This window comes from Oryzias melastigma, linkage group LG9 (genome assembly GCF_002922805.2).
Source record: "Oryzias melastigma strain HK-1 linkage group LG9, ASM292280v2, whole genome shotgun sequence".
In the NCBI taxonomy this organism is placed as follows: Eukaryota; Metazoa; Chordata; class Actinopteri; order Beloniformes; family Adrianichthyidae; genus Oryzias; species Oryzias melastigma.
The window spans coordinates 25,332,864-25,345,452 of NC_050520.1; the positions used below are offsets into that span (position 1 = coordinate 25,332,864).

Below are 12,589 nucleotides of genomic sequence, written 5' to 3' on the forward strand. Positions count from 1 at the left end.
TAATTTGGAGTTAAGGTAATATTTTAGCAACGTTTCGATTTCTTTTCATGAAATATTTCATATTCTTTGTTCACTTTCTTCAAATTTTGCAAGAATGGTACCAAAATATTCATGACATTATTCAGCAATTAAAATACATTTCTTCAGTATTTTTATCAACCACATTCAGCAAAAAACATTCACACTAGCATTAATGTAGGCAATGCAACTTTTCTAATTTGTGATTTAATTCTTCAATGTTATAACTATAATTTTAGCTATGGTTTAGTTTTACAGTTTTTCTGTTTATTTTATTTTTTTTGAATGTAAAAATTTCACCTGCAGAAAAACTAATTTTTCTTAAACAAAAATTCTAACTTTATTTTTCTAAAATAACAGTTTTGACTAATAAACTTGTCTACAAGAAGCTACAGTACATTGCCTGCATCTTAATTTAAAAGCTTTATCTCTGGAATTTGGCAGTTCCATTCTAAATACTCAGAAAAGTAAAAAAAAAAAAAAGGAGTGAGTTTAAGCTACAGTTTCATTAAAAAAATATTCTGTTCAAAATTTGGGGGGTTTTTTTCTTCCGAGCCAGGGCACGGCTGTCTGCGAACACTAAAAAGAGAGAAGTGAGGGTAAGCTGAGCTGAAGCTGCGGTATTGATCAGATGTGTTATTGACTATAAGGTCCACTTTCAGCATGGAGGCCATTAGTTAGCCCTGTGTGCTAATTCATCCCTGGGTGTAGGCGTATCCGTTAGAATGCTAATTCACTGCTATGATCTGACAGCTGGGGTAAAGAAAGGGGCAGGCGGGCTGCTACGGAGAGAAAGGACGAGGGAGCTGCAGCAGCCCAGTGTGGCGGCGTTGTTTGGGTAAAGAGGAGGATTTCAGTTCATGCGATGTGGCAGAGTGTGCACAGGAAAAGGGTTGCGGAACTGACCCCTGCTGTCTTTGCCCCCTAGCAGCAATGATGTAAAAGAAAGATGACATTTGGTGTCCACATTTAACTTGCATTTGCAGTCCACTTGAGAGGTCCAGTATGCATGACCTACCTTGATTAAGCCTGGGGCTGCCTTGGACTGTACCCTTTACATTGAAACAAAAAAAGTGGAGGCTCACAGGAGAAAGCTGAGTCTGTATAATTGGGCCAAGTAGAGCTGCGGGAGGCAGCCAGTCCCTGCTTCGCCTTTTGTATATTCATGACCTCCTGACTTGATTGATGGAAGGATAGCATTTGGTGACACTGTCATTTGCAAGTTGAAAAGGCGGCGCAGGGGCTGAAGCGGCGCTGTAGCGGTGTCTGAGAAGGGGCATCGGCGAGGCTCATTTCTATGCTGATGATATCCAGCCCCCTCTCATTTTCTTTGTCTCCTTTAGAAAGACATCTGCTTACAACACAGAGTTTGAAAAGAAGCAGGTTGGAAATGAAAAGGGGGCGAAGAGACATTCGTCTTTGTGGTTGCATCAAAACTGTTAACAGTCAAGGTGGAACTTTCATCAGCGTTAAAGTTTGTACTTTTAAATCTTCATTATCAAGTTCCTAAAATTAAGAATTTTGAAAGATCTATTACTCCAGAGACTGGTTGAACACTTATACATATTGTTATTTTGATTCTGAATGGATTTTCTGAAAAACATTAAAGGAATTTAAATATCTTTTTTTCGTCTAAATGCTGTTAAAGTTGCAAGATTTTTCATTTTTTAAAGCTAATTCATGCTTAAATGTCATTAAAGAAAAAAAGAACGTCATATTTTAAAAGGTTTTTTTAAACAGTCTTTTAGCTATTATTATCATGTCATTTTTAGACTAAATCAAACAGTGTGTGTCGTTTTCTGGGTCATAGTTTCTGCGGTTGTGGGTGGGACTGTTGGCGTGGAAGTAAGCCTGTACTGATATCCCACCATCCCTTTGTTTACACCCTCTCCCAGTAGCCTACAGCCCCTCACACCCCAAACCTAACATTAGCTGTGCAACAAAAATGGTGAGCAATATCAGAGCAATCCAGCCATACAGTATAAAACATAGACATATGGTACATAGATCTAGTCATCTAGAAGCCTGTGGCTTTCCTATATAGTTTGTATATAGCAACTACAGTCTTTTTCTACATTACATTTTTCCGTCTGTACTTGATTCACCACGATTTGAATAAAGAAATATTCTGAAAACCAATTATAAGCTTAATTTTCTTTTATATATGTCCTTAACCCTTCAAAAATGTGATTTTCACTGGAGTGGCTCTTTAAGTTAAAGCCACATAGATAGAACTTTTTTTTGTTTTGTTTTTGGAAACCCTGCAACTCCAGCTTTAGAGCTGACACATCTGTGTGTTTGCCAAATTTACTAATAAAATAATATTAATAAAAATATTTCTGCACCTCCAAACAAACTTTTAATGAAATAATTTATGCTCAAAGTAAAAAGAAAGACAAAAAAAATATACTACAGGATAGTGACTCGTATTAGTATTCTATTTGGGTTCTCTGCTTTTGGTGCATCTTATAGATTCATTAAACTATAATAGAAGACAAGTAGGCAACAATGCAAAGTGAAATATTGGATGAATTAACCAAACTTCTGTATTTTTTTTACTTTTAAAATCATTAGTTTTCATTAAATTAAAAATTTGAGTTGATGGTTTACTCACCTTACAAATTTGATTTGATAAAAACTAATATTTTAAATGAAACAAATTACACAACTTTTGTTAGTCAATCCAATGTTTTACATTTTACAGTGAATATGTTTTTTTTGCAGCATTTTTTGTAAAAATAAAGATAGTTTAATACTATAGCTGCTTGGATATGTTGAAATGACATTGATTTTGAAACATATAAGCTTCTGTTGGCTCAATCCCCTTATGTATAAACTGTCATTCAACATTTTCACCTTTACATGGCTGATATTTCTCAATGGAAGTTTCAAGTTTGTTGGAAATAATTTACATTAAAAGTGGCACCCGAATGAAGTCAACAGATTTTTAACCCCAGGTGTAGCTGAGTGACTGCATGCCACACGCTTCTAAATGTTCCGAATATGCCGTTCGATTAAACATTTGATTGAACGCGCTTCAGTTTGAATGAGGATCCCGCAAAGCAGATTGAGAGACGGAGCCAAATATATGTGTGCAATTCCGACCGGAAAACACGGTCAGGGATTGATGAAGCCGGCCCTAAAATAATAAATGTGACACGTGCCAGCCGACGATGAATGAACCGTTCAAAAATCAAAGATGCTAAGTTGTCCAAAGCCGCCTGAGTATTAGTCAAGCCGTGCAGTAATTTGAATGTGTAAAAAGATGACAAAAAAACATCAGTTTTTGCAGCCCGTTCCCTTCAGTGCAACAGCCCACATTTATCCGAGCCGCAATTTATGGCTGCAAAGTGTTTGCCTGAAACTCCCAGCTTTGTATTTACACCAATTAGCGCATAAACTCTAATTACTGAGATCACAGCAACCTGGAGTCCATAAATGCAAAGCGACGCGAGACGCTGACAGAGAGGAAAGGTGACAAAATGGGAAAGTATCAATTAGGCATCAGCGATGCCGCGATGCGCTCACGTGCTGGGAGGTGTCACGCGGAGGGAAGTGGGAGTGTGAAATGCGCGGGGGCAGCAGGGTCTGCTGAAAGTTACGCAAGCTGTGGGGTCTCGTAACTCACACGCTGACACCAGGCTCAATGGCACGGTGACTATAAAACAGGTTTCCATATTAACACCAGGCCACAGCCAGGCACTTCTCCTGTGTCTCAGTGAAAAGTAGCATTTATCTCAGCACTGCACTTCTTCCAGGGTAACAATTAATGCATGCTAATTTGAGAGGCCCGCCGCAATGTCAAAAGGTATAAAAGTTGGTTCAAAATAAGAGGAAATTAATATGTTATATCAAAGGGTCATTAAAGGATCTTCTTAACTGGAGGAGAGATTTGACAGCTTAAACTTGTGCATAATTATAAGATCTCAACCAGAGAGAGTGAAAATGGATCCCACTTTGTGCTTGTACTGCAAGTTAATCCCAATAAATTGAGCTTGATCAAAGAATATGGCAGTAAAAAAAAAAAGCATGGCTCCGCACACTAATCTAACAAATGCATAAAACAGAACCAGCTCAGCTCTATAAATTAAACTCTGGCTGCAATAATGCTGATCTGGAGGAATTTAACCAGCGTTGGATCAGGCTCCTTTACGTTTGGGGTCGTGTTAGCTCCTCAAACCCCCCCTCCGATCTGCAGTGGTACTATCCATTCCCCCTTTCTGGTATTTTCGCAGGATGGCCCGGTGATGGATTTGCAGAGGGGCTGTTTAGAAGAGAGTGTACAGCATTAAAGAGATGCCAGAAGGTCCATTAACATAGATGTTTAAATCAAGCGCACAAACTCGCGCTCCCAAAATGAAGCTGTTTCCCGCATTAATCTGCCACATGTGCCTTTGGTCCAGCAATTAGTCTCCCTTGATTCCATCCAACAACCACAGAGTGACCGGTGTTTATAGAAAGAGGAAAACACAGGAGCAGATATATTGAGTGCTGCATCACCGCTGAGACAGCAACCCGACCGGGCCGGGCGGGCGGGACATTTTTCAGCCTTAAATATTACAATAAACTTTTACTGTAAGATCTCATGGACCTGAAGTTCTACTTCTCCTTTTTTTTCTCTCTTTCCCTATCAGCACATGGCTCCACTCCTGATTTAAAGCCTTGTAAAAATGTCTCGCTTTAAAAACAGTTTGCATGCCGGTCCATGGAAGACATTTCATGCTCTGCAGATTTACATTATAGCCATTATAATGATTTTATGATGTTGAAGTCTTAAAAAGTATTTCCCTAAAAATGCCTGGGAATCGTCCGAGCACTGGCAAGGGCAAATATTTGCCTGATGCAGTGGCGGACTTAGGAGTTTGGAGGCCCAAAGGAAGACATAAAAAGGGGCCCTATGTAGTGGATGCATTAGTTTTTTTTTTTTTAACCTTACCTAGGTTGAATAATTTCTTCATTGATCTAGTAGTAGACAGAATCAATGTCAAGAATCCAAATGTTTTGATAAGCATTTACAAACTGAAATTATTTTCAAACTGCCATATGGCAGCATCACTGAAACTGAACAGGAAGTAAGCAAAATACAGGGATTTTTAGGGATAAAAGTGAAATGATTAGGATTAAACATATAAATTGCATTTTTGGGCACATTTAGTGGAAACATTTATTTTATTGTTAGTAAGGTATACATCTCATGACAGGTGAGGTACTGCTCCCTCACTCTTTGAATCGTATTTCAATAAGGAACTAAAAGCTGCCAAACCAATCCTATTGGGCGGTTTTTAGATCAATCTGTGGAAATTGAATACTATACTGGAATATTCCATTGCTAAAACACTTTCACATGATCAGTTTTTCACCATTTCAGTGATTTGGGGTATTTACTTTGTGACTAAGTATGAGTGTAAATTTATTTTAGACTCTTAAGATTTCAGTTTGGGGCCCCAAAGTTTGTGGGGCAATCGCCCACCTTTGCCTAATGGTAAGTCCGCCCCTGCCCTATCATAGAAATGTTGCTTTTTGTTCCCACTTTGACTCAGTGGTTAGAAAATGTCTTTCAATTTTGAGTTTTAAGCTTTTTTGGGGAGGTTTTGGGTGTAATAACCCTTCATGTGGCTCAGTAACGCTCCCACTTTTTCATCTTTTGTAGTCTTCGTATTTTATACTGTTTCCTGGACGTGTCTCGGACACTTCCCCGTTTGCTCGGTGCCTTGTAGGCCCTGCAGGCTCACCTCCATGACCGAGTACAGCACAGATGAATAAAGCATCCGAATTGATTCCTCCTTCACCTGGATGGACTGTTGATTTTGGGGAGAGTTATCACTGTTTTCCTAAGTGTGGCGTGAAGATTTGCTGGAGGGCTCGGTGATCGATTCAGCTGCCTGGAGCATCCCAGTGTGTTTATACATGGCTTGTATGGCAGCTTTCATAAGACATTTACCTCATGATTTGCGATGAGCTTATGTGTGAATAATTAATGGCAATTAATCCTTAATTACAGTAATTAGGCAAGTCACAGGAAATTAGGCTGCAGCTGGAGAAGCCCGTGCCGAGGAAAGGGAGGAATGGGGCTGAGAGAACGTGCCATTTAGTGACAGTGGAGCCATGGTACAATGCTCCTGTGGCAGGTCTGCACGGCTGTGCTTGCATGCCAGCAGAGATAAGAGCACAGAGGGGATGCAATCACGAGGAGAGCACACCCAATAAACCCTCCCTAATAAACTCCCCGCGCTGTGACCTTTGACCTCTGGAGGGTCTTCGTTTGAGGAAAACAAGACGCCGAGGAGGCGTTGAACGCCTTCAACAGGTTGTAAGCTATGAGCCAGCAGGAAGCAATGAGTGCAACACCGTGGCCTCCCCCTTTTTTTCCTTCTTTCTTTCTTTATAAAAGCAGATTTACCACTCACTGAGGACCGCAGGGCTACACACTTGAGCGGCCAACATGCCATTAAGGGAACCTTTATGAATCTACTGTCCCTGCAAAGCCAGCTAGTCTCCGAAAATGTTTATTTGTAGCTCCTAATAAAACAATTAGCCTGCTTGGAATTATTAAAGGAAACTACTGCGGGCGGAGTTATTTGGTGGCTGATTACATTTTTTTGGCAGCGGTGGGAGAGATTAGGCGGATCCGTTCTGGGTAGAAAAAGAGAGGAGGAGGACAGGGGACGAGCCTCTCTGTGTCTCGCTCGGAACTCATTTGTGCTTTTCCATGCTTGCCTTGATGAATTTCCGCTTCTTTCTGCTCCTGTTGCTTTCAATTACACTCTTATTCACCATCCTAATTGATATGCCAGTCTCAGCAGATGAACCATGGACTTTTTACAGTCCATTTTTCTATTCTTAGACCAACGTTTCCCCAAACCAAAATGGATCCAGATTTGGTACTCTTTTGTTTTCTTCAGATGGTATTATGGTGATCTATTGCTTTATTTAAATTTAAACATAATGTGCTTTTAATCGATCAAACACAGTCTTGTAAGTGGCCCTCCAAAGACTACTTTTTGGTGTAATTTGCAGGCTCTCCGCCATCATGGCTTGTACAATATTCGCCTCCTTTCATGCATTGCATACTTTTCTTTCTTTTTTTTCTCCACTGAAGGACTTTTAAGCTAACAGGGAATGCAAGTGAGTAGAGGAGGCATCCAACTGTGATATTACATTAACCCATAGAGCTTGGCCGTGTCTGTCAGCGACTGAAGAATAAAGAGAACATGCTCTGGTCTACTCTTTAGCCTTCAGAAGTGCGATTAGAAATAATGAGAATTTATAGGAAGATAAAAGACGCTTTCCCTGCTTCTAAATTTTGAATAGCTGGTCATATTCCACCACTGAAAGCTGAATTAGACTCATTGGTGATGCATTCACGGCCATAATTAGCATACATTTGAGATTACGGGGCCTATCATTATGCTTTTATTTGGAAACAAGCTGCATGTTAAAAGACGAATATTAGCTTGTGGTTTGAGTTGGGGCTTTCTATTTGATCCGACCATTGAATCAAAGCGTTCTTCTGCTGACGCTGATCCGTACTGTGGCCCTGAAGTGCAAATCACTCTTTGCAAAAACCTTCTCAAGATTGCAACAACAATTAAAGAAGCAAAACAAATAAAAAATAACTTTAAATTTCAGAAAAAATACACAATTACAACAAATTCAACTAAATAAAAATGAAACTTTTGGGAAACATAAGTAATTTCAAGGATTGGCTTCTGGGTATTAGATAAAAAGTAATAATCCACAATAGGGCTGCTAAAAACGATTATTTTAATAGTTGACTAATCACATTTTTTTTTCTCTTTCAATTAGTCGTCTAATCAGGTCATGCGTAAACTGGATGTTAGACACACATCTTAACCATCATTAGCTTTAAAGGAAAAAAAAAATGACTATGAAACTTTGTCGTGGACTACTTTAATAATCGACATAGTACAGACTAATCGTGGCAGCCCTAATCCACAATGATAATGCATTTCTAAAAAATAAGAACTTTGTGATTCAGGATGGCCAGTCTCTCCAGTCCACGCCTCGACGGACGTGCTCAAAGTCCCACTTCTGACATGAAGAAATTGCGGTGGAAGCTTGTTATATCCAACGAAAAAAAGAAATGTTTGTTAAGTGGTTTCAAGAGTATTTATTCAACAAAGTAAAAAATATACTCGCTGAGGAAGCAGAGAGCTCTACGGATCTCTGCATTTTTGGAGGAGCAATCACCTTTGATGCAGTAACAAAAACAAGCTCTGTTGATGGGTAGGAACTTAAGATAGGGACATAAGGTTTCATTTCTAGTAAAAATGTTCTAATAAAGTCAAAATGTTCTGACAAAGAACAAACAAATCTTGTGACTCCTAAGCTGCACACAAAGGTCAGACTTGTTAAATGTCAAAGCATTAGAATTTAGTGAAACGTAAGTACAAAAGAACGAAGGATAAAATGTATAATTTCCATTACGCCAGCCTAGATGTTCTATACCATTGGACTGAACTAGTTGGTAACTAACCTGAACTGTATTGATGCTTTGTTTGACTTGTCCTGATGTTTACCCCTTTCCTTGACCGCCACAGTGCAAGCTCTGCGTTCAGTGTAGCCGTTACCATGACAACAAGTGGCATCACGTGTCAAATAGTCCACTTTTTGTGAAAAAGCAATTAAAACCTAAAAGAATAAAAAGATAAAAATACCAAAAAATTGATTGTACACTTGTTTCTTTTGTAAGTGACCATAATATATAAATATTTTTGTTAAAATGATGGACAAATGTCATCATCCAATTAGAAATGTCCTACAGGGCCTATCTATTCCAGTTTCCATTAAACAAAAGTTTTTGGAAAACAAATGTCATTTACAGAAATCAAAAATGAAATGTTTAAAAATGACACAAAAGACTAAACCAGAAAAGTTAGGTTCTATGAGACATTGCTGATGGGACGATGACGTTTGTTCATCATTTAAACCGAATGTTATTGGCATGAGGCGATACTGGATTTGCTCTGTACTTATCATAAAACTTTTTTAAGTATTTAGATATTGAAGACACATTTGAAAAAAGTCAAACCTCAGAAATCAAAAGTCATCATATTTTTTTACAGTTGCTTATAGTTCTTTTTTAACAATTCATTTTGATTGCTAGTAATTACTTTTTTCCTGATACGTTTTATTTTTTGGAATTTTAATTTCTTAAATGAAATGTTATTTTATTATACGTTTTGCTTCTTTAATTGCTGTTCTGACCTTATATATGTTTTAAGATTGAGTGATTTTCTGGTGTGATTTGCACTTCAGGGCCACCGTAGTTTCAGCTACAGGAGCAGGAAGTTTCTGAGCTGTTGTATCATTGTACCTGAGTAGCTGCTAACAGTAACAAGGTCAGCATGTTCGACAGGCAAATATTCCACACTATAAGTAATATAAATGAGGCTGTGTTTGCGGTAAACTCTCAGCGTGTTGCCTGCGAGATAAAGTGTAACCTCTCCGAATCTCATCCCGAGCAGACCCGATGACACACAGAAGACTGTGGCTTGAAAAATGGAGCCCCCACCCACCCCCCAACCAAACGCTCCTTCCAGAATTTTCCCCGTGATGTGAGCAGACAGAGCTTTATTAGCATGAGTCTGCGGACTAAATTTGTTGAGCGCACTGCTTTAAGTGGGAGCTGCGTGGCTGGTGTTGTCAGGGGCATTCTTGTGTCTGGGGTGGTGTTTACTCACATAGCCAATTAATTATTAATGCCGAAGCGCTGAGAGGTTACAGCGATATGGCGCTCAGGCTTTCCAAGCACTGTCTGCATGTGAACAGTCAACACACAGGAGCTTCAAAGCAGCCTTCTGAAATGTTTCAGACTGCAGAAAGCTTATTACAAAAATGTTTTTTCCGAGAGTCTGGAATGTTTTTCGTGAATGCTGTTGCCTAAAAAAATAAAAAATATGGGGTACTTTTTGTTTGTTTATATTAAAAGAAATGCAAACAAAGAAGCAGTCAGCACTTGGAGTTTGCCTTGCGTCGGTATTTCAGTTGACGAGGAGGAACTTGTTTAGCTCAAGAACTTTCAGGGTTTGACAGTCAGCAAAGATGTAGAATCCAATTATCAGCCTTTAAAATCAAGGCCGGATATAGACATGGGCAAGGGGAGGGCAATGCCCTCCAAAATGTGATGGACTGCAAAAATCCACAAAAAATTGCCAAAAAAAATTACTGTCCTAAGCCCTTCAAATGTATTTTTTGACGTATAAAATAGATCAAAGGAAATATGGATGCAAGGGTGGAGCTAGAACATTTTATTTAAAGATGGGGGGGACTTAGGAAAACCAGAGTGGAAAACCATTACAAATAAAAGGATCAAAAATATGTATTTCTGGCATTCTTATGTTTTAAATTTTGCTTTTCTTATTTTTAAAAAGCTTGTATTTATGATTTCTTCATGTTTTTTTTTTTGTTTTTTTTTGTGGGGGTGGGCAGCTTCCCCCTTTGTCCCCCCTGTAGCTCCGCCCCTGGATAGATGAGCTAATACGATGGTTTTCTAAGCATTTTAGGCCCACAAACTCTCAGCATACCCAGATTGCTTTAAATATGTTCTATTTTTGGTTGAACTCTTTGTTTCTGTAAAAAGTTTACAGCTGCATGAGAAAATATGTGAACCCTTTGGAATTACGTGGTTTTATGCATAAACTGGACACACGATAAAAAATGGAAACATAAATTGGTGTGATGTAAGCAGGTAATGTTTTTGAGACTGACATAAAAACGCACATCATGTGTCTACAGAAATTGAAATACTCCCAAAGGGTTCACATACTTTCTCTTGCAACTGTATTTATAACGTTGCAATGTAAGCATGCAGATTAGAAAATGAAGCGATCAACATCAGAAGGGCCGTGTGCTCTTGAAGCCTCTTCATCACCTGCAGAGCCGCTTTGACGACACCCCTGTAGCTCTGCTAATGGAGGAGGACCTGTAAGGCTATCCCCCCGGCCTTTGTCTGACCTCTTTGTGGAGCCGAATTTTTCAGATGTTTGAAGGATCAAGTCACCTAATCTGCAGCAAAGACTGAGCCCAGAAAGAAGTAGAGGAATAGGAGGAGGAGGGCAGAACAGGAGAAAGGGGGTAGCAGACAAGAGCCTCACTCAGTGTGACGGCGGAGCATTCAGCGCTCGGGGTAAAGAACTGCAAATGCCTGCCTGTTCTGTTATGCACCATTGTTTCATACTGAGCTGGAAATAGACAGAAACAGTGTAGCAGCAGAGCTGTGGCAGGCGGCGCATTTTATTACCGCTAGACCATAGACTCAGACATTAGTGAATATGGCTCATTAAATGGCATGGAATGTTACCATTTTACATAAGTCCTCCTGTATCGTTGTTGTAAATGAAACCCTGTTTCTGTGTCTCCGGCTGCTCTCCAGTCACTCCATTACAGCTTTTTCCCATCATGCCGCAGCGCCGTTTGAAAGCAGCTATCTGTAATTTCAGGTCTGTGTCACACACAGAAAGCATGCTTTACAAGCCTAATGGTTAGGCGTAGCTGATCGGAAGGAATAATCTGCAAATAGGAGGAAATCTGAGGAAAGATTCCGAATTAGGAAGTGATGTAACAAGACGGCTCAAAGGAGAGGAGAGGACTAGAGTGGGCGACAAATATAAATAATGGATGTGGCAGGGCTCCCAAACGTGAGCGGGATTTTTTTTGCTGCCATACTTTTTTGTTCTCAATCACCTTGATGAAATAATCCAGAAGGAATGGCAACATGAATGAAACTACTGACAAGCTGATTTTCCACCTCTGGCATGAGGCTGCTTTCTCCACTTAATGTTCCCTGATAAAGTGCGGCACAGGAGTAAACTAGAGGAGCCTCCACTTCTGACACATGTGACAGTATTTGCATCAATTATGCAGTCTATGGCTGCAGCAGGAGGGTGGAGGAGATAGAAGAAGAAAAGGGCTTGTGACAAGATGCAGAGGCAGAAATGGGGAGTTTCTCTTTAAAAAAAAGCACGTTCCTTTGGAATATAACATTCAGGACCATTTGCATGAAAGCGTCTGCAGTGGGGAGCCCGACAAAGCCGCAACAAAGTCTGCACAGCATTTTGACACTAAAGACTTTTGCAAGCAGAATCCAGGATAATGGGGAGCTCTTTGTGTACTTTGCATTCACTGTATTCTGAATTTCTTCCCTGAAGGGTGTTTGAGGAGACACTGGAAACAGGAGAGCGGTCGGGTCTATTGTTGCCCAATTTAATAAAGGAGAAGGATGTAAAGGGCCAAATAAGCCAAGTATACAAAGCTCAACTATTTGTGTGATTGCTTAGTAAGCATTCACACTATAGTGATTCTCCTGCTCCTTCCCGTACGTTTTTGGTATGTGAAAACTCAATCACGCTTTCAGCTTGTTTTACTGCTTATATTTTTGGTATTCATAAACCTTATAGTTTTTGAAATATTACACAAATGTGCCCCATAGGAAGTAAAATTTCAAACTTTTAAGCAGAATAGCATAAGCCTTTAAATATATCCATGGGTTATGTTTTAATCTTTAATAGTAATTTTCAAAAAAGTTGGAGTTAACTTAATATTTTAGCAA

General features: G+C 39.4%; 1 protein-coding gene across 10 annotated transcripts in view; it reads left to right on the forward strand.

Moving 5' to 3' along the window:
- Positions 1 to 12,589, forward strand: part of pbx3b (pre-B-cell leukemia homeobox 3b) — a 65,734-nt gene that overhangs the window by 23,759 nt on the left and 29,386 nt on the right. The window lies entirely within an intron of this gene.